General features: G+C 41.6%; 1 protein-coding gene across 3 annotated transcripts in view; it reads right to left on the minus strand.

The window, feature by feature from the left end:
• plxnb1b (plexin b1b) overlaps positions 1 to 27,916 on the minus strand; it is a 111,903-nt gene that overhangs the window by 53,298 nt on the left and 30,689 nt on the right. Inside the window, exon 1 of one of the 3 annotated variants that reach the window (XM_070958633.1) lies at positions 17,295 to 17,369. The exons of the other annotated variants lie outside the window; for them this stretch is intronic. The gene's annotated coding sequence lies outside the window, so the exon portion shown is untranslated. Of the gene's footprint in view, positions 1 to 17,294; positions 17,370 to 27,916 lie in introns of those variants that run through there. 3 annotated transcript variants of the gene reach the window in all.

Here is a 27,916-nt window from a genome sequence, read left to right on the forward strand (position 1 = left end):
TATGCTATAGACAGCTCTGCAGCTCTTTGCTGTTCATTCCTTCACTTTCAGTTAGTGGGAGAAAATCTGTCCTCACCACCAGACAACCCTCATCTGTAAAGTGTGCCAACACTGTCCTCTGACCGCAGAGAGACAACACATTTTAATGCACTGCAACAAAAAACCAGAGTGAAAAATCTAGGTTGAAGTTGTTTTCTCCTCCAGGTATTGTTGTTTGAAAAGCTATACTGATCTACAACAATTAGCTTCACAGATATTGTAAATTCCTTAGCATTATTTCCAGCCACATATCATATAAATCAATACATGACATATCTCCCTGGAAAAAACTGGAGCATGTGATAATGCTTCAATCAGAAAAGGCCTCGCAGCCCAGTTAACAAATACTTGGAACGACATGAAAAATGATGATTTGGACTTTATGACTCTTAGATGTAAACAGAAGCTACAGTCTGTGCTTCTGCTCCACTGAACTGTGATATCAGTAGTAATCAAGCTCATATAAACAGTACAAAGTCACCGTCTAGCACTAAGGCGCTGGGAAGGCAAAAAAAATATGTGCGAGTCAATGTGTGTGTGTGTGTGTGTGTGTGTGTGTGTGTGTGTGTGTGTGTGTGTGTGTGTGTGTGTGTGCATTTGTGTTTTCATGAGGCAATGCCTTCACAGGCAAATTATAGCTTGTGTTTTGACATACTGATTAAGGCGGAGGGAACTATGCACACATGATCAGAAAGAATGCAGAAACTCCTCTGACAGAGAGGAAAAGTACGGACAAGAGCTATTTTTTCTTGTCCACTCATTTTCATCACCAAGTGTCACAGCCCAGCAACAGCAATGGGCCTATAGGCACTGCAAGGGGAGCTGCTGCCGTCTCAACATCCATCCAATCATCCATCTTCTATACTGCCTATCCCTTTCGGGGTTGCAGGGGGGCTGGAAATATAGCACTTACAAGTGAACACTTGAATGATAACATGGTAAGCAGGAATGAGAAAGCAGAAACTTTCACAAGATGCTGAGCTGTGATGGTTAATGGGTGAAAAGCACTGAAGCCAAAGTATGAGTACAACGTTTGCCTAAATTATTCAGCAAGTCCCTGATGCCTATTTCTATTCATATAAGATGCCACTTTCTGAACGCCCATACATAAAACCACTAACAGTATGTCAACAGTAAAACAGACTTTCAGGCCAGAATCAGAATATGTTAAACAAACTTGTTCCTAAAACACGTCATGTGACCATATCTGACGGCAACCTGTACCAAATGGTCAGACTGGAAAGTAGGCCAGAAAAGCCTGCTGTCACAGCCTCCTCATGGGTGCCTCGCACTGCCTCCCTGACCTTTCCTCAAGAATTCTGTATCTTTTTGTGTGCATTAGTAGTCTCGACGCAATGAATTGTAGAAATTGGGATAACAGCACACACGTCCAGACAGTCTCTACTCGAAGGCATTCATGGTGTCACTCTGTTGGGCACAACACACGACACTGATTTGACAAACACGTTTGAAGCATACTGAGGCCTTTAGGCAAGCAACATGAGCAGGCTGACAACCAGACAGACTGTTAGCAAATTCACATTTCAGTCAGTGAATGCACACCAATTGTAACAAAAAACAAACTACAAAATGTACAGAAAGTTCCTACAAAAAAAATCTACATCTAATGGATGGATACAACAGACCTCCATAGCAGCACACTATGAAATATGGTCAAACTTGGGACCTGTATGTCATTTCCTGTTAGTAAAATGATTGACACATACACATGGCTAGAAATCTGGTTTATCCAGCAGAACTCCAGCTGTGCACACTGGGTTTCTGTCATCCCTTAACCTGGTTACAGAGAGCAGGTTTCTTGTTGACATGACTGCTCAGAAATCAGGTAAATGTAAAGAGCCAATAGTTCCAATAGCGAGGTGGTTACTGTCTGTCTGTCTGTCTGTCTGTCTGTCTGTCTGTCAGCAGTGATGTTGTTCTCATATGTCAGCAGTTAAGGTATAGAATTACACAGGGTTTTGTTATATAACTGACAGGAATGATGCACTATGGAAATAAGACCCTGTTGTAAACAAAAATAAAACTATGTATTCTTTCAATGTAAACTTGATCCTCGTCTTACCTCTAATTTGAAACCCTAAACTCTGATTTTACAATGAGCACTTAGTCTACACACACCTACCAGGTCCTCCAGCCAGCCCTGGTTCGCCTCCACCTGCGTTTCTTAATGCCTCACCAGATAAAGTGCTGGTTCAGGGCTTGTAATTTAGCTGCTATAACCTGCTCTGAAGGCACACTCTCACTCTGACAGTCTTATCTTGTGTTTGATGCTGTGTGTGAGTGACTGAACAAAGCCAGAAGCTGCTCCATATTCATGACTTAAGTCACAGGAGAGAGGACCAGACACACACCCCTCAGGCCTTGACAGCTTGTTAATGCTACTTGGCCTTGCAGTACAGGATTCCGTGTCAGTTGCACAATGCTAACTTTGAGAATTGAACCAATAGAGCAGCTGCAAAATGGAGTGTGATTGGTCAAAGTTTCCTAGCAACAGAGAGGAAGGCAGTATCCCCAGTAACATCAACGTTAAAACTTCACTTCCTGTCTCTTGCTGTGTGGGGGGATCTCAAGCTGACACTCCACACACCAATCCAAACTCTCTCACCTCATTTTTAACAATCCTGCCTCAGTGTTTTAGTCTTACAGCTCTTCAACTGAGCTTAATCCCTGGCTCTTTTAGGTTTTTACAAAACCTTGCTTTGTGAAATCCTGCAAGCTCACAGCGCCAGCTGTATCTGAATATGGCACATCCTCTCTGGATGTCTGTATACGATATGAAAAATAGCTGCAAAGAAAAAATAGCATTCATGTGACAAAATCATGCAAACCTGTAGGTCTTGTCTAATTGTGCCATAATTTTATGTAATTTTATCATCTGACATCAGCATACCAACCTGAACACACACATTGTAGATGGCATTTTAGTGCTTTTTAGCCCTGCTAGCTACACAGCTGCAGAAATGGCAGTGTCTGACATTCACGGTTCCCAGACGATACATCCTGATGATGTTGGTGATCCTCTGACTTTGTCTCTGACCACACCAGCATGCTGACATTTCTGGCTTTTGGTCTTGACAATTACTGACATGTCGAAAGATAGCCATGGTGCAAAGAGGATAAATCCAGGTGTCTTTTCCTGTCCCACAACCAGCAACTCAAAGTTTTCACTCATGGATTTTGTCCTACTTAGTAAATATTAGCCTGCTAACATGCTTGATTGAGATGGTGAACATGGTAAACGTTCAACAATAATAATAATGTTTCCCCACCCACTGTGTTCCAAAAAATTATCCCCCGCCCTGTCACAGAATCAAAATATTTATTTGATGTTATGGTGTGAATTCTGCACATTTACACAATGATGTTGAGACTAGGGCTGTCAGTTTAACACGTTAATTAGATTAATTAATTACGCTGCAAATTAACGCGCTATAAAAATTAACGCAATTAATCATGAGTGGCAAGTCAATGCGCAAGCATTTTAAATTTGGCCCTTTGAGTGACCCGTAGGCTGCAGTGGCAGGTCGCATCCTACCTGCGCCACTAGTCAAAAGCAGGGTGACAACAGACATGGATGCGACACCGGAGAGCGAGGCAAGCCTACTTGGACCTTTGAACGGCAAGTTTATTTATAAAAAGAACAAAGACGGGACTATTAACAAGAGCGCAGTGATTTGTACCTTGTGTAAAAAAGAGTTTTCCTATCACCGTAGCAGCTCCAGCCTGAATTATCATTTAAACGCTAAGCATGTAGTTGCTGCTAGTGCCGCTAGTGCTACCGTGAGCTCACTCCGCCAACCCACACTTGCTGAGTTAGGAAAACAAATGAGCAAAGCCACGACAGAAAAACTGACAAACTCAATCGCAAAGTGGGTTGCTGCTGATTGCAGGCCGATTTCAATCGTGGAAGACGAGGGCCTAAAAGAGGCGTTTCAGATAGCGTCATCTGACTCTAATTTCCAGCTACTGTCGAGGACTACAGTGATGAAAAGAATTCACCAGCTGTAATGTGAATGTCAGTGAATTGTAATGTCCTAGAATTCAAATTCTTTATTTGGGGACCTTTAGCAGATATGAGATTAAAATGAGATTAATTAGATTAATTAATTACAAATCCTGTAATTAATTAGATTAATTTTTTTAATCGTCTGACAGCACTAGTTGAGACCTTTATTTTGAAATTGGATTTGTTTTTTAAATTTGTTTCCTTCTCTTTCCGCTCATTCTCTGCCATGTGTTTCTGCTGCCATCATTATGGTAGTCAGTAGTAGTAGTTAGCTAGTGCAGAAGTCACTGACAATGTCAATTCTAAAATTACTGCTACAAAGTTAATGTAGCACAATAACTCAAATTCTCTCTGTACATCATGATATTGTACTGACTAGTCAATGCCGAATGTATTGGTAGCACTATAATGTTAATTAAGACTTGTTTCAGTGATTAGCCTGTTACAAAATTAGCCTTGCAAAGTCTTAAGCTAATGGGCTAGCATAGCTGGTTTGGCCTGTACTACTGTGAACACTTGGGTGAACACAGAAACACTGAATAACTGTACGCCCATGCCAGGATACAATGATGTATTTGTCTTTGTTTTCATTTGCTGGAGTAGCAAAGAGTTGGTGTTTCCAGTTATTGTATTCGTAAACAGTGTCCTGATTGATTTTCCAGCAATATATCATCATTGCAATAAAAAAATCACACATACCTTGATAAAGGACTTTATCCATTTTGTCTGTTCTAATCTGTGCCAATTTTTTGAAGTCAAAATACATGAAGACTTGGCTATTATGTGGCAATGCAGTTCATTCCAGGAGGCATGGTGCTTAGATCCTGTCAAGTTCTGCTTGCTGATAAGTCGATTTACATTTCACTTAAAGTGAAAATACAAATATAGGATTGAGGTGGAAATCAAGCAAACTGGGCTTTATGACTGAATCATCGTGGCATTTTCTCATTGTTTTCTTTACTTTTACAGACTAAAAACAGAATCTTGTCCTCTTTCCAAATGTGGAGACCATTTGGGGATTTTCCAACAAGACATTAAGCAAAAAAGAAAAAAGGCTTAACACCACGAACACACCAAAATGCAGGCAACATAATACTGGATGAAAGAGATAAATTTGTGAGCGAGTGAGGTCAAAGAGAGAGAAGGCTGTGTGTCAGGGATTATCTCTTCTTGCAGCATTACTGGAGTCTGGTCCATTTCAACTTATTCAGTGGTTTAATTATCATGGACATTTTTTTATGTTGCTCCACGGGAAAATTTCAGTTTGACAATTATCTGGGATTATCCACTGTCTGCTGCTAAACGTAGGCTGAATTGTTATGACTGCATATTCATCAGTCTGCCATTTGTTCATAAAGGCAATTTTTTTTTTTTTTCCAAAATTTGGTTTCATATAAAATACTACACTGAAATACATTGAAACCGAACTCCAGACACCCGAGAATCTCCTTTTATCATGCAATATACAGCCTGTCACTCTGGCATTAATATTTATGAAGCAACCACAAAAAGCTGACAGCTGGAAGATGCCTGGAGTTGCATTATGGGAAAAGCAGGATTCATTGTTTTTGGAGCATTGCATACGCTAGAGAGTGAAAGACAGGATTTCACTTTGACCATTCTTTTAAAAATCTGTCTTTTTCGAGTCCCCTAACTTTATGGAAGCACAACACTAAATGATTCGAGTATGAACAGTATGTTCAGGCTCTATGAAAACAAATTATAGAGGCAACACGACTGCATACAAGTCAAAGCAATGATATGGATTCAGACACAAATTTAGGAAAAGAATAATTTGCACAAATTGACAAAATTAAAGAAAGAAAGTTCAAGCATTTACATCAGAGTCAATGTGAACGCATCTGTAGCGTTGGCGATTTCTCCTCGTCTAAGCTTTGAAGAAATGCTAGTGGTCAACACTAGAGATCGACCGATACGGATTTTTCAGGGCCAATACTGATACCGATTATTAATAATCAAGCGGAACCGATAGCCGATATTTAGAACTGATATTCATTTGCAATAAAAATGAAAATTTTGGTGTCAAAATTTATATTAACACACCTGGGACTAGAATGAATACAGTAGACTGTTTGTTTGTTTTGTGTACAATGAAAAAAAAGATCTTAACTTTTTGTAAAATAACACAAACACAAAATTTTAATTGAAATGCCTTTAAGTTTAATTATTTTAAAATAAAAAGTGATGATTAATGATTCCTTTCCCTTAATGATGAAGAGCAAACCAATAAAGAGGGTGGCAGGAACCTTGGCTCACTACATTTGATAGCTTTAGTAGTTACTTTTCAGATTCAATTTTTACATAAAAGCTAAACTTTCAGGAGTTCCTAGAGTTTTTCACCTATAGTTCCTTATTTATTATTATATTTATTTATATCTATGTAGAGTAATAAAGGCATATTCTGAATGTCAGAACAGTAGGCTAGATGTAAACTCTTGCGCTTATACTGTATGTCGTATTACATAAATAAGAATAAGGCACTTCGCAACTGTAAATGCAAACAATAAAGGCTTCATTACACACGTGAGTTGTACACAGTAAATTTATTGATTGAAAATAAAACACACTGAGAATAATCTCCTCGTGCTCTCTGCCTGACTCATATCCCTGGACTTTACGAGTGACGGGCAAAAAGACGATCATTTAACACCAGTAGTTACGTTGCTGCATCATAGTGTAGTGAGAGCGTGAGTGCTGAGGGAGAGGCGACTGTAAACAAACAAGGACATGTTAGCGTGCAGTACTGTTAAACTTATCGGCTATAATAACCTCTGGTATTGTTTATTGATAAACCAGGAGCCGCCCCACGGGCTGAGACACGTTAGGAGATTTATTATTCCCACAAAGTAACAGTAACCGAAAGGGCCTATATTATTATTGTGCGTCTGTGCCCAGCTATAAAACGGTTGCGGCAGGTATAACGTAGTGGTGGGTCATCATGAAATACGCCTTGTTGAATTTGTGAACAGTTTCATCTCCAGAGCCAAACAGCGGAATTCTGCAGGTTTTCCACCCTTATACCCTTAGTCTACCTACCGGTATGTAGTTATGTCTTTTTTTATTATTGTTGAGGAAGGAGCTTCAGGTCATGTTCATTTGGTTACGTCTTTTTTTTTTTTGGTGTGTGACACTATTTATGAAATTTGAAATTTCAACTGGGTTTGCATGTTATCACTGAAATTGATCATAAGGTTGTGGTGTTTTTAAAACTTCATCAAAGAGGAGGGTTTTTATTGCAACTTCGACTGACTCTGTCTAGAGTAGAGGCTTCAGTGTCGATTGGCTGTCAATGACTCACTTGTGCCATATAGCCAATCAGTGAGGGCTGTGGGCGGGACATTGTTACACAGCCAAGAGTGGTGACTTCGGGGGGAGAGACGGCTGCATCAGAGCCAAAGGAGCGCGTTTTAAAATACGTTAATTAATTTTATCGGTTATCGGTGGAAAAAACAGCCGATACTGATCATCGAAAAAATGCCGAAAATCGGCCGATATTATTGGCCAGGCCGATAATTGGTCGATCCCTAGTTAACACAGTGTGGTACTATCATGAGACACTCAAGCCAGAATATAAGAACACTTGACTAACTTTCAGTGTTGCAACTTAACAGCTAAACAGACCTGTTGGCCAATCTATAACACTGTAACAACTGAATTCCTGTGAGAATCTATTGGGATTCAGGGCCGGCCCTCTCCATGCCTGAAAATACTTCAATTACATCCAGAGAAAAATGGAACCCATATTTCCAAAAATGACTACTGCTCTTCTGAATAACTATGGAGATTGTAGACCAGCAACTCAGGCACCAAGGAGTCAGATGACGATAAATTTAAGATTGTGAATGAACAATTTGGGCACAGACCTGAATTCTGTTGCTCTACACAATGAAGAAAAGTTCAGGTTGTGGAACCGAGATGAGCCGTGCTGCTGTGAAAAAGAGCTCAGTTAAGGCTTACTGCAGCCTCACACAGTCCTTTGAAACATTGAGCAACTGTACTGAAAATTCATTTCCGACTGACATGGCACTCACCTCCAAGCACTCAGGCACAATACACCCTCTCTCTGTCTCTCTTGAAACTAGTACCATAATCCTCTTTTCTCACAACACTGGGCTTTTTCTGAGCAGCAGGTAAAGTGCTAGCTGTTGCAATCTTAGGATAATATTAAAGGCAGTGTTCTTGAAGGCCAGCAGAGGAGATTTTGCATGATAGCATGCTCTCATGAAGGGGTAATTCAGACCTACACACACACACACACACACACACACACACACACACACACACACACACACACACACACACACACACACACACACACACACACACACACACACACACACACACACACACACACACACACACACACACACACACACACACACACACACACACACGGGTATATATATATAAAGGATCCTTTCTGTGCCTGTCTGGGCAATAACAAGGGCAGTGCAGAGAGGGTGAAGGGTAAATGTTAGTGTGGCTGCTGTGTTGTCTGGTCCTCCCTGAAAATGCTGTGTGTGTGTGTGTGTGTGTGTGTGTGTGTGTGTGTGTGTGTGTGTGTGTGTGTAAAACACACCACTACACAAAGAGCCCCTTTGTGGTCCCATGCGGCTAATGCTACTTTTCCATAGTGTTGCCTCAATAAAACATTTGGGTGTGTGTTGCTTATGGAGCCACGCTTCTTGTAGAACATGCAAAGGTGAGAATGAAGTCATAAAACAGTTTGTGACTGCAAAAGAGTCTGGAGTGCAGTAACAACTAAATGAGCTTCTCCAACACAGCATCAGAATAAAAAAGTCACTCTCCTATCGAAGCTGGAAAGCAGAAGTGCTGCCAGCCACTCCACAGTTTTGACAAGCCATGAAACCATAAAGAGCCTCAGGCATTTCCACAGCTGTGAGTCAGATAATGGGGATGATACACAGGTTGATGACCAAGGCAAACACAGAATCAAGCACTCACACAGTGCACATCGCTGGAGGGTTCGACCATATAAAACGAATTATTTGTGAACAGATTTGTTGAGCAAAAGAATAACTCCACTTGCTCTTGTTAGTGATCCTCATTAAGAGCAACACCATCAAAAATCGATAATTGGAAGTCTATTTCCTAGAGAGCTGAGCAAAGAAAGGCAAAAAGCTCAGGGAGGATTTATCAGATCTGTGTGCTTCCTTCTTTTTAAAATAATGTAACTTGGTTCCAGAAAGAATATTTTTCTATCTTCCAGAAACTAAACAAGGTTTACAGTCATTCAAACTTTTCTTGTCGTTGCTTTTAAACAAACAGTTGACCTCCACAGCTGGCCACCGCTCTTCACCAGGCTCTGTTAAATGCCACAGATTCCTCTTGGAGGTGAGCATCGCTGTGTGGAGTTGCTGCTGCTTCACTCTGGCTTTAGTGCTCCAGGACGGGACAACAGACCACAGCCTAACAGCCAATTATGGAGCTCAGGAGAGGGATTTTTACAAGCTGCTCACAATGCAAATGTACTTCACATTTCTGGAAATATGGTGGGGGAGGGTAGACGATGTGTGTGCATGTGAGAGGAGGAAATTCACGTGGATGCATTTCTATGTATTTGTACAAGTCCATGTTGTTAGTAAATGCCTTGAAAGGAAGGCTGTTTTGGTGTGTGTGTATATGTGTGTGTGCGCATGTTTGTAGGCCATAATGCGTCACATAACCTTATGTAACACCATGACAACTACAGTACAGCGAGTTACCTTTCAGTGTAATACAGCCTAAGAAGCGTAACACTGTCTGAAGCTATGAGTAATCTCTAACAACAAACCTGTTCTGCCACAGCAGACCACCCTGAAGATGGACTTGCCATCATGGTTTGGGCCACCCTTGGTGAACACACCCGTATGAAGCTGCTGCTGGCTGGAGCAAAGCGTGCTAGTCTGACAGAACAGACACACAGAGGACCGTCTAGGGAAGGAGATGCTCATTAAAAAGAAAAATAGGTACGAGCTCTGCACATTCCTGTCTGAATCCAGATTGCATAAATGTTATTTATTTTCCAAGTGATGGTGACTGTGTGTGTGTGGTGGAGAGAGGGACAGATATTATCACTGGGACTTTGTCTCGCTTCAGCCTGTTTTACAAGCAAGAGGTTTACAATGAGGTGCTGAAGGACACGAGTGTCAGTCTGGTTATTAGGCTGCAGAGGTGCAGAGGGATGGAAGGAGGCGTAAAGGGAGCAGAGACGAGTTATCCTTCACTGCACCATCCTCCATTCAACACACTTGTCTGTCCGTCATTCCCTCATACTGTCAGAGGACTGCCCAGCTTTCCGGAGCTCCAGTCACTGTCTCCCCAGTAAGTGTCATCACATATCTGAAAGGAATCCCCTGAAAGTTATTTACATAAGCACTAAATACATTTATACACAACCACTGCGTAACTAAGAACCACATGTGCATGTCAGCATGTGGGCGCAGGAATTTTCACAGTAAAAAACAGATAACCTGTGTGTGTTGTGTCATTTTGAACATAACCTCGGTAAAAAATGAGTGGAACAGTAACTATACCCCTCCTCATAAAGTGATATTATGGCTCTGTTCCTTGCTGTCATGCATGTGGGTTGTGATTGATTGGTAATGTAATTGACATTGTTTCCTGACAGGTAAGTCATTCATTGGACAGTTTTGGGTGAGGGTCATCCCGCATCAAATTCTTCCACTGAAACAAACTTCAGGTGTGAAAGCCACTCCTGTCCGCCCATCAGTTTACACAGTGGTTCTCAGACTGGAGGGTAGAGCCAGTCCTGGGGGATCACACACAACCAGGGGAAAACATGTGTGACCTTACAGAGCTTTTTCACAGCAGACATCCTGCATGTGTCTGAAATCACCTCCTGTGCCATATTTACCCTCTGTCATTTAATTGGAGTGACTGAATTCTGAGTGCCTACAGAGCACCCTAAAAAAATCCCAAAATGCAACAAAGAAGAAGTGTCCAGTAGGGCTGTAAAAACAATGTTCCAATATTCCTACTAAAAAATAAGCACATGGGTTCAAACCCCTCAAATATCTGTTTTTGTGCATTATGCCCATAAAAGGGAAAACAAATACAAGGGACATACATTTGTATATTATTTCAACATAAGCGTCTTTGAAAAGATCCACATACCTACAGATTACAAAAGAAACAATTGATATCCTATAAGGTGCTGTTGAATAATTCAACAACACGTTATAGGATACAAAAGTGGATGTACATTGACTGTACATTGTACACAGCCTGAGCCCAACAGGCTCAGACTGTTATTCTAAGTGTTTGGCTCCATTTACAGAAACTGTCATTTTATCATCATAAGACACACCTCATTCGAACGCAACAAAAACAAAACAAAAAACTCACCAAAACCTTCCTGGTTCCCTCTTTTACTGTTCCAGCAATTATGACTCACTCTGGATTTGTTGAAATAAAGACAGAAGCAGTGGTTCCACTGTGTGTGAAAATGACACCTGTCAGCGATGACACAAATGATGATGATTCATCAGTGTCCAAAATCTCCATTTACTGCTCACTACACAGTGAATTACTCACAGCCTGCGACACAGAGAGCAGTGAATGATGGAATGAGAGTGTGAGTTTGGACACATGATCTGATATCACTGTGTTGGTGCTGTTCCTACATCATAATTACGTTGGACCATCATTGCAACCGACCAAATCAAAAAAAGAAGCTGAAAATAATAACTGCAAAAAGCTTAAACAACTCAACAACACCAGACTGGACAAAAACTCAGTGCTCTGGGGGCCTCTGCCTGACCTGTTCATCCACTCTGAACTGCTCTCTATGTGTCAGGCATGAGCAAGAGTTTGGGAACCACTGGTTTAGACTAACTTTTCTATGAGTTCTATCTTAACTCTTTCTTAAATGAAAACTTCTGCCTAACATCTTCTTACTTTTGCTCCATGACCACACCTACAGCCAGCCACATGATTTACTGCCTTCAATGTTTTTTCTTGTAAACAATGAGACAATCTGACTTGCACAATTTTATGAATCACTGATTACATGTGAACATTATTTATCTGCCAATTACAAGGAAAAACAGGTGACTAATGGGTCTGGAATCACTAAGTTGACTTCAAACTCCTTCCTCTAAACTCCATTTCTCACTCTGCTCTGCATGTGTGTGGAGTCCCGGTATTGAAGATACAGGAATGACTCATCGAGACCCCTATTCTCTCTCTTCACTCCCTCACCATAAATAGTGCAGGATCTTTGAAGCAGCTTGACATTCAGAGTTAAATGCTCACACAGGGAACATTTCCCTCATAGCTCCAGCCTCACCTCCTACTGGGAATATACAATAAAAATCTGCACAGCACAGCGCACTTTTAAAGGTGAACCAGAAGGAATGGGCTTTAAATGATTTCTGTTACATTAGACAATAGAGGATGTAAAAATGTAAAAGCGCTCTGGAAGCACACAGTGGAGCAGCCTGTTTTAGCTGTGGTTGAATGTGCACACAATAACGTCACTGTGTGTGCTGCTTGTTGCATGGTGATATTGTTTGGATTTTGGTGGTTCTTGCAGTGTTCAGGGTAGAAGTTAAATCATGTTTTGGTGGGTATTTTCAGCTGTGTGATGGCTGCTTAACATCTGTTCACTGCGTACTCATCCAATGAGAGGTCTGAGGAACCGAGGAGCACAGAGGTGCCTTAACACTCTTCACAGGGCAGCTGGCAACACTGACATGCCAACTGCAGTCAAATGTAATATTCAATCTGTATGGGTGATGTATGCAACCTTCAGAAATTTAGTGTGCCCGTAAAACTGAATAGAGAAAACCATGAGCTAAGTATTACTGGATACATTTTCGGTACAAGTTACAATATGATACTTGACAGTCAGTACAGATACCAAAACAAACATTTTCTCAACACCTCATTTTGAGAAGTACATACCTGTTTTTTGCTAAATCCTTTTTGTTCCATTTAGCTACATAAGCTCATTTTCCAATGTTTATATTATCTTTATTGTTTTTATGTCTATAGACAGAGGACCTAGACAACTCCCTTCTCTTGGTTCTATGCAAACGTACTCCCACAATTAATACATATCTTAAACCTCATATTAGCCACTTCAAGTTCTAACCTGTTACATTAACAACACATTTACCATTTACTGTACATTGATTATAAGATGGCACAATTAAGCTGTTAGGAGATCACAAAAGAATGAATTGGTTGGCTAACTTAATGCAAGGTGAATTGGAAAGAGTCATTTCAGTAATACGCAACAGCTAGACACACAATCTTATTCCCTGCAACACACACACTGGCTTCAGTGGGGGTGGGTAAGGACAGTGTTGTAGCACAGAAATATACGATAGATACCAACTGTCAGTGGACCATAGCGGCTTTGTGGCTAGCACTTAGCATGTGGCACTTAGCAATGTTAATCCCCATTGAAGCTATGTTTACTGCCATCCCACACACAGAGCAGTACGCCTCACAGTTACTTCCAGAGTGTCATGGTTCAAACTCATTCTCCTCCAACCATTTGTCTGAAAATTTGAGTTTCCCCATTAGCTAGGTGGTTTACCACGCAACGTTATCACGCAGCAGTCAGCCAGTGAACTAGGGATCGACCAATTATTGGCCTGGCCGATAATATCGGCCGATTTTCGGCATTTTTTCTATCATCGGCATCGGCCATTTTTTCCACCGATAACCGATAAAATTAATTAATGTATTCTAAAACGCGCTCCGTTGGCTCTGATGCAGCCGTCTCTCCACTTGAAGTCACCATTCTTGCCTGTGTAACAAAGTCCCGCCCACAGCCCTCACTGATTGGCTACATGGCACAAGTGAGTCAGTGACAGCCAATCAACACTGAAGCCTCTACATACAGACACGGAGAAGCAGACGACTGCTCCGGTGATCCAGCGGAGGCAAGGCAACAGAGTCAGTCGAAGTTGCAATAAAAACCCTCAAGTTGCAATAAAAGACGTAATCAAGTGAACATGACCTGAAGCTCCTTACTTAATAAAAAAAAGACATAACGACATACCGGTAGGTAGACTATAGCAAGTATAAGGGAGGAAAACCTGCTGAATTCTGCTGTTTGGCTCTGGAGATGAAACAACTTCAACAAGGCTTATACCCTGGTCTGGGTGAATACTCGATTCTGATTGGCTGCAGGGTGTCCGTTAAAAAGTGTTGTAGGACACCTATAAAAAAGTTCCGGTCAAATAGCGTGATTGTTCTAAATTATTGCGCTGGCTCAAACGCTCGTTGGTAACCGTGGCAACAGAAACTCAGAACATACATTAACATATGTTATTTCACAGGTTATTTTTCACAACAGCAAGACAGTAGACTGGTGGATAATATTTATAAAAACGATTTAGGATAGACTTGCTTGATACGCATTTAATGATCAGAGTGAATGGTGGATAATATTTCTTGCAATAAAAATGATTTAGGAAACCATCTGTGGACTTTGATTCTTTGAACAAAATCTTGCATCATCCTCTGGACACACACAAGCGGTAAAAGGGGTACTTGCCCTCTGAAATGATACTTTGTATCACGTAACATAACGTTAAGCAATCAATTAAGTAACCGGTTCACGCCTCCGCGTCGTCCATTCATTTCTCATAATGGACACCTCGTCGGGCATTATCCCTTACGTATTTCATGATGACCCACTGCTACGTTATACCTGCTGCAACCGCTTTATAGCTGTGGCCAGACGCACAATAATAATATAGGCCCTTTTGGTTACTGTTACTTTGGGGGAATGATAAATCTCCTAATGTGTCTCAGCCCGTTTTAAACAACACCGGAGGTGATTCTAGCCTATAAGTTTAACAGTACTGCACGCTAACGTGTCCTTGTTTGTTTACAGTCGCCTCTCTCTCAGCGCTCGTGCTCTCACTACACTATGATGCAGCAACGTAACTACTGGTGTTAAATGATCGTCTTTTTGCCCGTCACTCGTAAAGTCCAGGGATATGAGTCAGGCAGAAGGCACGAGGAGATTATTCTCAGTGTGTTTTATTTTCAATCAATAAATTTACCGTCGCGTCTACAACTCACGTGTGTAATGAAACGCTTTTCCAAGCTTGAAGATATGAAAACTGTGGCGCTGGCATGTCTCCTGCTACTGAACTGGGAGTACTAACTCAGACCCAAATTTCAGAACAGTTCAGTTCAGTTTATTTTGTTGATGTTTCAAAAATTCAGGGAGCTATTTTTTTTATTTATTTCTTTATTTATTTCTTTATTCATTCATTCATTCATTCATTCATTCGAGTGAGTTTTAAGAAATGTTGCTGGAAGGCCCCTGCACTTTTTGTTTTAAAAATAATTAAATTTACAGGCATTTCAATGAAGATTTTGTGTTTGTGTTATTTTACAGAAAGTTAAGGTCTTTTTTTCAGTGTACACAAAACAAACAGTATACTGTATTCATTCTAATCCCAGGTGTGTTACTCTAAATTTTGACACCAAAATTTTAATTTTTGCTGCAAACGAATATCGGTTCTAAACATCGGCTATCGGTTTCACTTGATTATTAATAATCGGTATCGGTATCAGCCCTGAAAAATTCATATCAGTCGATCTCTACAGTGAACAGCTGTCCATTACAGAGGACGCTACATCTAGCAGGGTATCATAATTAAACTACACACCCACTAAACAATTCAATTCATGCAAACTTTCACATACAACTTATACTTACACATACATTTTAAGGTTTTAATGGTCATTAAATTGATTCATCAAACTTTAACACTTGACACATGAAGCAATTCATGTGAGTGCTGCTTCTTGCAGAGTAGTGGTGAAAAGAATGAATCTGCACATTATCAGAGGAGTTGTAAAAGCAATCAAAATTTGATTTATAACTGCCCAAACTGCTGGTTGCATCAGACCTTAATCATCACGGCTGCAAAGCTACATTTATTTATTTATTTATTTATTTTTTGCCAAAAAGGCTGCAATAAACTTGATTTCTGCAGAGACAGCGTGTGTGTTCTCATTTGTATCCAGCATATGGACAGTACCACAAAAAGTATTCAGATTCTCTCCAAAACATCTTTTAACGTCATAACGTTTTAATGTCATCAAACATTCCCAAAACCTCATTCCTAACATGTGCTAGCTTCTGCAGCGCTCCTTCATGTTGACAGGGAAAGGATGTGGATACAGAATGTGGCTTTTGGCCAGATTTAGGACTCACATGTGCTCTGAGACTACACACCCAGATATTCAGTGGCAACTTTCTTGGCATTTTTTGATACTTGGTGCTTTAGTTGGTCCAAAAAATAAAAAAATGATAGTGAGGTATAATACCCTGGCCAAGTGAAAACTGTTAGTCTGTCAGTTAGTCAGCACTGCAATGGTTGTCATGTCCTGTCTACTATTCTCACATCAGAAATCACAATTTTGCTCATTTTCTATATATTTTATTGCACAGGTATTTGCATCAGTTTTTGAAAATACATTTGAGATGTTTTGCTTCTTCTGTTCAAAGAAAGGCAAAACATGCAAGTGCCCAAAAATATCTGAGCAACTGAAAGGCAGTAAGATACTGAAAAAGCATCGTTTTAGCATCAGTACTGAAATTCATGGATCATACCAGCATCTGCAACAAGAAACTTCCAAATGCTACGCATTCTGAGACACAATGAGGAATTAATGGGAGAAGAAAAGCAATGTCTGGCTGTAAATGATACTTCAAGGAGGACACAGAAAGCAAGCTCTGTATGTACAGATTCATTCAGGATAGTGGACAGATAGAAGTGCATATGAATGTGTGTACATTTGTCGGACGGCAAAGAAACAGTCTCATTCATCATTGTGCTCCAGACAAGCACAAGGGTCACCAACCCTCCACACACTCTCTCTCTCTCACACACACACACACACACACACACACACACACACACACACACACACACACACACACACACACCTCATTATACAGCAAGGCAGGGGATAACAGCAACTCCCGCCTCTGCTCTAAATTCACCCAAAGCATCATTCACATCTAAACAAGGTCTGAGTGACCTGACCTTGGAAGGCAGGCAGCAGCCAGCACTTTGGTTTCATCTAGCCGGGAGGCAGCAACACAGGTAGATAAACAACAGCACGCAGCCAAGAACAGCAGCAAAAGCTCTTTTATTGATTGTACCCCAAATATTTCAGTATTTGGTCCAAAAAAAAAACTGACCTGATCCACTGTGGTCCGCCGGCGATAAGATTGAAGTTAGTCCCTGCTCACAGGAAGGGCGGCTGCCAGGTTTGAGCAAAGATGACAGGAGATGGTGGCGCTCGATGAGAGGTCACTTTATACACATGAAGAAGGAAGACAACATTTTCCTCATCAGTGTCACGACTTTGAAGAACACAGCAAAAACACAGGTGAAAATTGGATTCTTTTGAGGTAATTAGATATTTATATAGCAACCAATCAGCATCTTACACCCAAACAAGGTACAAATTTGCACACTGTAAAAAATGTGTGCCATCAAACAAATCTATGTATCTGAGAAAAAACATCATATACTGTACAGCACTACAGATCCAAATAAACAGTACACTGAACGAGCAGAAGTGACAATACATGGAGATGGAAGGAGAAATCTGAAACATTGGTTTTCAACCTTTTCCACAAATTTCTATATTTTCAGTGCGGATGTATTCTAAAACCTCCCCGTTTTACCCCATTTACATAAATGAGGACTAGATAACAGAAACTATGTCCTGCAAAATGTCCGTTCACCACCAGTTTCAACACAAACTGAACACCATGATCTTCATGAAAGGAGGATTTATTGCAGGACTGTTGAATTAGACTGCATTAGTTTTAGATTGGTCTAACTAATAAACTCTCAACTGACAGTATGTTCCCCCACAGGATGAAGTGTAATAACTTCAGGGCTAATTATTAAATGTTAGTATACTCGCACAGTAAGATAAGATGGTAGCTTTGGTGAACAGTATTGTAGGGCTGAAACGATTCCTCGAATAATTCGAGTAACTCGATTACAAAAAATGATCGAGGAATTTTCTCTGCCTCGAGGAATCGTTTAATTTTGCCAGCTCAAAGCATGGTATTTCGCCCGGACTACTTTTAATGCGGCACAACGCGCTGACGTCACGCACGTAAAGGAAGAAGAAAGAGGCGGCGAATATGTTTGGTTTTAAACATGGACGTTGCATGTATTCACTGTAAGACAGCGCTTGCATACCACAACAGTACGTCTTCAATGCTGCAGCATCTCCACCGAAGGCACCCTGTTTACTCCGAGAGCGGAGGACCGTCACCCGAGACAAGGTAAAATTAAGTTAACGTAGCGCTAATTAATGAGATTAACGTTACTGTACCTTGCTAACATAACGTTAGCCCTGCGGAGGGCTAGGTTTCTATTAATTATGACAACTGTCGATGCGTGGCTAACGTGCCTTTCATACAGGCTTTATTTAATCTGTAAAAACACAGCGCTGTAGAGTGATGAGGGTGAAAAATAAAAACATAATAAAGCTAACTGGGTAGTTGTCAATTTTAGCTCAGTAGTCATTGATGGATAAAACATCAAGTAGCACTGGTGCCTAATGTGCTCCAATACAGCAGGTATCATAATTTTATTTTGAACACTGCAAAAACTCAAAATCTTATCAAAACTTTAATTTAAAACTTAACTAGAACTTAAAATTTGCTTGACACAAATGAAAGTTCAATTGAAACACGTGGGAAAAACACCTAACCTTTTAAGTGATGTGTGTTATCAGGTGTAATGACATTTTTAGGTTAGAAATAAGAAAATTTCTTGGTAAGATCCATAGTTTTTTGAGTGAAGGCAGTGAATTTGGTCAACTGGTGTAAGTTCAGGGTTTTTAAATGCACAGCCATGAACCTACTGTATTATATCATTTAGTCTTAATAATGTCAATTAACAAATTATTATTTCTCTTCTTTTTCAGTACATCAGCACAGTCTCGCATGGACAAATTCATCTACAAAGTGCCATTATGTAGCCCCGAGCAAGCAGCTGAGCTTACAAATAGCATTTTAAACATGATAGTCACAGACATGCACCCACTAAGCATGGTGGAGGATAGTGGTTTTAAAGCAATGGTTTCAACCTTCCATCCCAAGTACGAGCTTCCATCAAGAACTTTCTTCACAAAACAGATGGAGAAAAAGTATGAAGTCATCAAAGCCAAGATGAAGCAGGCTCTACAAGAGACCGACAGCGTTGCACTCACTACTGATATTTGGACAAGCATCTCAACGGAGGCTTATATGGGGGTGACATGCCACTATATTAGGAAGAGCTGGAACATGGTGTCCCACTCCCTGACGACGATGCCCCTTGAGGAGAGACACACAGCTGCAAATATTGCAGAGTGGATTGAGGAGGTGATTGCCACATTTGACATTCCAGAAAAGAAAATCAAGGCTGTCGTCCACGACAACGGTGCCAATGTCGTAGCAGCAGCAAAGATTTTGGAAGGAAGACACGGATGGGCATCAGTGAGATGTTCAGGGCACACCCTCAACTTGGTTGTGCAAAGCTCACTGAAATTCCACCAGGCTATCTCCAAGTGTGTTGCTGCTGCGAGAAGCCTTGTCGAACACTTTAAAAAGAGTGAACTGGCATGCACCAAGTTGAAGGACAAGCAGAAACAAATGGGTTGCAAGGACAACATGCTGGTGCAAGATGTCTCCACACGCTGGAACAGCACTTATGCCATGTTGTCCAGGCTACAAGAACAGAGATGGCCAGTGACTGCCACACTCTCCGACCCAGCAGTGACCCAGAGAGGGAAACATTATCTGGACCTCAAACCTGAACAGTGGAATCTGATTGAGGAGCTGAACCAGGTCCTTGAGCCCTTTGAATCAGCCACAGTGTTTCTGAGTGGACAACAATATGTCACACTCTCTGCACTTCCACATCTTGTGCACAAACTTAAAAAGAACATACAGAGTCCAGAACTTGAGACTGCACCTGTGAGTTCATTCCAGACTCATGCAACAGAACAGGTCACAGAAAGATGGCAAGGACTACTTGAGTTTACTCCTGAATCTCCAAACATCACCGTACTTGCTGCTGCTCTGGATCCCAGGTTTCGAAAACTGAAGTTCTTGGCTGCTGAGGAAGTAGTCAAGGTCCAAAGCGCAGTACAAGCCATGGCACTTGGAGCCAGTACGGTATCCAACATTGGCAGAGCTGGCAAGGTCCCTGCTGTGTATTCCAGCCACATCAACGCCATCAGAGCACCTGTTTTCAGCTGCAGGTAACATTGTATCAAAGAAGAGGGCAAGCCTCAGCCCTGAGCATGTTGATATGCTTACCTTCCTTCACTGCAATAAAGTGCTCCTTTAAAGGTTTGCACACACATGCCATGAGAGACAGATAACAAGGTGTGGCCCTTGCCTTGATTCTTCTGCATATTGCACTCACAACAGAAATGTGTGGAACTGTTGATGCATGGACTCGTTCTAGTTCAAATGTTTTTGCCTCCTATATGCCACAAAGAATCCCAAAGGAGAAGACTGTTACTGCCTGGAAATTCTGTTACTTGTAGCCAAAGTATTTTTTTTCTATTTTCATTAATGCCAATTGTTTTTGGTACTTACAAGAATACACTAAGTTGAAAGTTATTTTAAATTTGTGTTTTATTTATTTATTTTTTCTAGTCACATTTCCTGAGATGCAATTGCTGTTGGCTGTTTTAAACAATGTGCATCTAAAAATAAAGACATTGATTGTCTAAAAAAGGAAACCAGTGGTTCATTATTAGGTGAAATGTCTTATTTTCTCATGTATATTTATAATTGCTCTTTAACTAAACAAAAATATGTTTTATCCGATTACTCGATTAATCGATGGAATTTTCGGTAGAATACTCGATTACTAAAATATTCAATAGCTGCAGCCCTACAGTATTGTCAGTTAGTATTGTCATTGTGAGCATTTTAGCATGCTGACATTAGCATTTAGCTTGCTGTGCCTTAGTATGGTCTCATAGAGAATGTATTTGCAGATTCAGTCATTTTTTCACAGTTGATGGAATCATGAGAGAAGCTTCCCTATTTAGACTGAAATTGTCCCAGTATCTCCTTACTAGACACACAAAGCCAAAACTCCTATCAATTATTTGTGAGTTTAAGAGCATAGAAGCATGGTTTCCAAAATGTTGTGGTGTTCCTTTAAAAACCTCAATGTTATCAGTCCTACATTTAGCACCACATCCAGATGGCCCATTGACACCAATGCAGGCAGCTGAAGACAGAGCACTGGTTCAACTTTGTTGGCAATGGGATCAATGAGATTACACAGCATCAGGTACACAGCTGCCTGGGCACTGATAAGCTGGGTGAGGTGTCAGTGTGCGTGTCACAACCTCAAACACATACACATGCACCTCCCACTCAGTGTCATGACAGGCTGCCTCTCCCCAGCCCTAGGAGGTAAACCCCACAGCTCTCTCACCGCTGAAGGAGAAATCCATGGTGTGCTGATGTCATAGAGGTAAACCTGCTGGGGCCACTGGTGTACCTCACCCCTCCAGCTGAATGTAATGACAGTCCCAGCCAATTCCCAGTGCAACCAGTCCAAACAAAGCAAAGTAAAGACAAGGGGATGCATTTCTGTAAAAGGGAGGTGGTGGTGTGTATGTGGGGGGTGATTTGGAGCTGGGACAGGTCAGGAGTTTGATTTATGACTCATTCCAACCATTGTGGTGCAATCAAAACTAGGGATTGACCAATTATCGGCCTGGCCGATGACATCGGCCGATATTCTGCATTTTTTTGATAATCGGCATCGACCGTTTTTTCCACCGATGACCAATGATTAAATTTAATTAATGTATTTTAAAACGCGCTCCTTTGGCTCTGATGCAGCCGTCTCTCAGCCTGAAGTCACCGCTCTTACTTAACAATAATAATACCAGTAGGTAGACTATAGCAAGTATAAGGGAGGAAAACCTGCTGAATTCTGCTGTTTGGCTCTGGAGATGAAACTCTTCACAACTTCAACAAGGCATATTTCATGATGACCCACTGCTAGGGATGTCCCGGTCACGTTTTTTTGCCCCGAGTCCAAGTCTAAGTCATTTGATTTTGAGTATCTGCCGATACTGAGTCCCGCTCCGATACTTCTATAAAACATTATGAAACGAATTAAGAGCAAAGAATAAGATCCAGGATCTGCAAACGAATATTGGCGTGCGCATGCACGCACACGTGCACGTGGACAAAAATGGCCAATCAGAACATACAAAAAGATGCCCACTAACAGTATGGGATTTACTCTGAGTGACCAAAGCAAATTCCTCATATGTGTAAAACCGTACTTGGCAATAAAGGCTTTTCTGATTCTGAGTGCGTCACAAATTTGAGCCTGAATATAATCAGTGTTTTGTAGGGAGCTGTGCCTCAGGATTTAAGGACGTGTGTTCCTGTGCTTTCAATCTTAAAAGCTGCTCACGCTCACATCTGGTAGTCTACCTCTCATAAGAAAACTTAAACTGAGAGTGGTTGGATTCGACCTGGAAAAGAAGTTTCATCCTGGTAGACTCTGCCTTCTAATGTCCCTTTAAACCAGTGGGTTTAATAGTTGACAAATTGTTCAAAATGGGTTTTTACACACGCAAGCACTGTCAATATGACTACTAGTGTCACTTCACTGTAGTCCCCTGCAGTGTCACAGATGAGCTCCATAACAGGTCAGTGAAGAGGAACAACTGACACACACGCACGTGCACGCGCACACACACGCACACACACGCACGCACACACACACACACACACACACACACACACACACACACACACACACACACACACACACACACACACACACACACACACACACACACACACGCCTCCTTCTATGCAAACAGGATCAGAGCCACTCACCTCCACTCTTCCAGGTTGCAACAGGGTATTAATTCGGCAGAGTCGTGGGTGTGGGTGTGGGTGTGTGTGTGTGGGGGGGTGTGTGCGTGCGTGCGTGCATGCATGTTTCTGGCCTGCAAATACACAATCAGACAACAATAGGCCTTCAGCCACTGAATACAACCACACCCTGAGTCTGCCATAGACCATTAACAAACACATGTCTGTTTGCGCTTGTCTACAGTGGCAGGGGGAGTCTCCGTCTGCTCTGTTAAAGTTACAGTTTATGACACAGTCCATCGCTGGCACTGATTCTTTCTCTTGTCAACTCATTTTGAAATTCTGTAATTTCCATACTGCTTTCTACTGGATTTTATACAGGCAACATTTTTCTGGGACAGGATTTACCAGCTGCCACTGGAGGGGTGCCACCGATGGTGCATTTGCTGTAAAGCCTTATTAACTGTGGATCACAAAGGAAAACACAGAGTTTGTGTAAGACGGTCTCACTGGTTAACTTTCAAAACCGGAAAATTCTGGGGTTTTTAAGACAACCCTGTTTTTGTCAATCAGTTCTAATCAGCTCTAACAATATTGTGGTAAACATTTTCATTGCTGATATTTGGGGACATTATTTATTGGGCAATGTTTTAAAGCTTCATTTACTGGCATGGTGCCAACAACAGACCAGCAGACAGGTTTTAAACAAACTCCTTGTTTGTTATCCTCACTGAAAATGAAGTTCAAAGTACCTTAAACTTCATTCAGTTGTCTATTGCATGGTAATACTGTGTGACTGTACAAGTAGAAAAAGTGCAGTATGTCAAGTTGAGCCAAGAAGTTGAAATTTGAAGTTTTCCACATAAGGGAGATAGACAATCTAGTTGAATGTGATATGTTAAATGCCTCTCTGTTGGCCTGTGTGCAACACATTAGGGTGTCCACTCTGAGCAATTCAGGTTTTACACATATCTACACACAGACCCAAGACCGGGCAGTGCAACAGGACCCAACCTGAATCAGACTGACCCTGGTCTCAGGTCGGGTGTCAGTTACATGGACCAGTGAAGAGCTATAATCTGCATTACACCTCTCCTGTATCTCTGCAATGAAGCTGGTGAGTGAAACGTCACAACCAAACCATAGCCAGCCAGAGAACATCAGTGGGAGGATTTTTCAATCTCAGTGTCCAAAATCTGCAAGACCTAATTAGCAGTGACTGGCTTCTCACAGTAGCAGTTCATTGTGTTGATGTGGTTCAGCCCCACACCACAAAGACAAACTATGCTTATTTCTTCTTTGTCTAAAACCCTCAAGAGACTGAAAATATTTCGATTGCCTGTTTAAAGCTCCACAACAACTCCCCTGTACTTTATCTTACCCCTCTGTTGTCTACGTGTGTGTGTGTGTGTGTGTGTGTGTGTGTGTGTGTGTGTGTGTGTGTGTGTGTGTGTGTGTGTGTGTGTGTGTATGAGTTCTGGGAGCTGCGGTGGTTATGGGAGTCATATTGAAGGATTGACAGTCTATTTCCACAGTCTCCCACACACTGTTATCAGCACAGTGGCCTGACAGCAGTCTAAATACTAGTCATTACTCTGTCCTCCCTGCTGGCCAGCTCAGATAGAGGCAGACTCACAGCAGCAGCAGCTCCATGCATCACCGTGACTGATGGTGAACAAACAGTGATACCGGTGAAGCACTCCACATTTAATTACATGTTACACAGTAAATTCATGGAGAGTTTAAACTTCAATCCATTTTTACAGCACTTTGTTTACACTGAGGCGGTTGACAGCTATAGTAGAGCTTCAGCTTCAGCATCAGTGTCAGTGAGTTTGGATTTTATGTGACTCCTCATGCTGTGCTGTGGATGTGTTTGCTCAACTAGTAAACAGCAGATGAGGATACAAAGTGTATTGGGTTTCACAGGCTGCTGTTCGGCCACTCCTTTGGATCTGTGGCCTTTGAAGGAGTCAGGTAACAGATGCACAGGCTGGCAGTAAACTAGAGACCAGTAATTACACACTAACACATAGACAACACACACATATCTAATCAACATGTTAGCACAGCCACACTACAGCTCCAATTCCCAAATGTCTTCATTAATTCCTCTTCGCAGCAGTAAGTCCTCTCTGGTTGGGCCAGTTCTCCAAGCTCCACAACTACAATCAAAGAAGAGCCACTCCACAATCAATCTGCCCTGCCAGTCGGCTTCCTTTAGGCCCTGTGCACACACTATACAATTGGCCATCCCATTCTCATGAGTTTTGAGAATCTGCACACTGATAAGGTCATTAAAGAGACTCTGCACCCCCCTGCTGAGAGGGTCCACATACCCATCTAATTGCCACTTCATGCTCCCAACCTCATCTGGGATGTCCTGTTTGTTGGAAGTCTTGCACTGGGAGTGGTCTCTGAGCCAAAATGTCCCTCCAGTCAACATCGACAGAGAGATAATGTGCAGGACAGACACCTCCTGGTCAGTTGGTCAATATGCTTTTGTTCAACCAAATTCTCATTGGTTGCTGGTGTTACTTTCATAAGGGGAAAAGCTCCTCTTAACCCATTGGATTAAGACACAGCTCCATTCACTCAGTCCAGTCCTTAACATCAACATCAATACAGAAAAAGAAAAAAGAAAAAAACACTAATAGCAAGCATCAAGTGTATACAAGAGGGGAACATTCAGAAATCCATGCCGTCCGAATGCAACACACACACACACACACACACACACACACACACACAGAGTGCACCTCTGTCATTTCGCTTGTATGTGATGACATGGCTCTGTTATTAACACTCACCATTAATAGTGTTTCTATAAATACATGTTTTTGTTCAGTGATCTCCCACAATTCATTTCATTACTTTCAGACAGCTATGAGAAGCCTGGTCATTTTGGCCAGTCAGCAGCTTTTCCATGCTTGGTTTTCTCTGTTCAAAGCTTAATTGGTCAGTGGTCTGAAGCAAAAGCATACCGACAGGATAGTTCCAATTTGTCAGCTGCCTTGCCCCCCAGAGACCACTGATTGTGTCTGTGTGTAAGTATGCAGTGAGGCGGGGGGAGGGTGCAAAATGGGGTGTGTATTGTCCTTTCATCTCCTGAGCTGTGTTTGTGTTTCACTGGGTCAGGTCCTCTCCCATACCTTATTGATCAGTTTCATGTGTGTTTAACTGTACCTCTGGGTATCATCTGGCCTCCATCTTTAATCTTTAATCTTGTCTCCTTCAATACATTATTTCTCTTCACTCTATCCCACAAGCCTCTGTTCCATTTCCTTGTCGCTCTTCCCTGTATTGCTTGTCTTTGTCTCTCTCACCATCTAATTTAGTGTTCTGTCTCTCTGGGTCTTTGCTATTTCTCAGCCAATCTATTAATTTAGTCTGTCTTGGATGGATGGAGGGGGGAGGGAGAACAGGGGAAGAGGATGGTTTAGAGAGGTGAGGGTGAGGGATGAGGTGGAGGATGGGGATTATTGAGAAGCAGAGAAAAATAAGAGATGCTCACCATGACTCCATCGCATCCTCTGGAAATCTGATGAAGCTATCCTATCTAGCACTTTCAGCACACCTTTTTCATGAAGAAACCCTTAAATGTTTTACATATTATGGACAAAACAAAGCACAGAGCTGTAAAGCCAAAATCTCAGTAACGACCAAGCAAATTTAATCCAAACCACAAAACCACAACAGAGCTGCATATCCCCTCATTTTAATACATTTGAATAGCAAAAAGCAGAGTGTGATACAGGGCCCAGCTAAGAATACCTAATTAGAGCTGAATCTAAAAACATTTCATGCAGAAGTGTTTTTTTGTTGTTTTTGTCTTTTTTTTTTCCTCATTGGCTTTAACAAATTAGCATGCACAAATTGGATCACAGAGATTCAAGTTTTTCAAGTTATCTTCAACAAAACCAACTGCGGAGGTTAAGCTCTTCCACTCCAAACCTCCTTGTTTCAGCATTTTCCTTTCAGGACCAGGCATATTATGGAAGGGAAACCCGTGGATGACCCACTTTTTTCACCTTTTCACAGCCTCCCCCACTTTTGACAGTGCAGGATTCCAACATCAAAAGCAGTTCACCAGCCGGTAAAAGCACTCGACCCCGCTCGGGTCTAATATCCGTAAGGCCTGAGCATCTTCAAGGAGGGGGGCATTAGAATTAGATATGGAACTAAATGGAAAAAAGCTTCAGGCTGCTAAAAAGGCAGAGTCAGTGAGTGAATGTCATGGAAATGGTCAAGCAGTGATTGAGATTCTGCACCCTGCTCTGCTCGTCCGGGAAGCCCAAGATGAATGTAGGTGAGTTTAAATTAAAAAAGGACACAATCAGTGAAATGAGTGAGTGGCCCCCACTCTCTGTGCCTCTGACTTGTTCGTGGAAGTCATGTGAAGTTCAGGCGTAGTTCATGAGGCTCCTGAGACAAAAATGCAGTCCAAAAAAAAGAAGACATGAGGACAACTAAATGACATGATTTGATTATTTTTTTCTGCTTGCGACGAGTGCTCCAGCTGCCTCACTCCAGGAAAGTCACCTTGTCTCACTCCGGGTGCGGAGATAAGCAGGGTCGATTGCGCCTGGCATTATATCACTTGTTTAATGCTTTCATGCACCGTCAAAGAGACAGAGGAGAAACAAAGAAAAAGACTTTCAAAAAAATACTCTACAGTAAGGAAGTTTGCCTCTGAAAGGAAAAAACACTGGGAGGGCCGCAAGAGAGGACTGACAAAACACACTACTCAGAGCTTTAACAAGATACCTGCTCTAGTAATGTGTGGCGGGCAAACTGGACACGGACATTGCTCTTACAAAAGCCAGCATCTTTGCCATCAGGAACATTTAGTCCCAGGGAACAAATGGCCTGCCAGTGATTTACAGCCCTCTGGGGAATGGATTTATGATTAGCAGCCACTTTCTCAGATGACCACATCC

The sequence above is a fragment of the Chaetodon trifascialis genome, chromosome 3 (genome assembly GCF_039877785.1).
Source record: "Chaetodon trifascialis isolate fChaTrf1 chromosome 3, fChaTrf1.hap1, whole genome shotgun sequence".
Lineage (NCBI taxonomy): Eukaryota > Metazoa > Chordata > Actinopteri > Chaetodontiformes > Chaetodontidae > Chaetodon > Chaetodon trifascialis.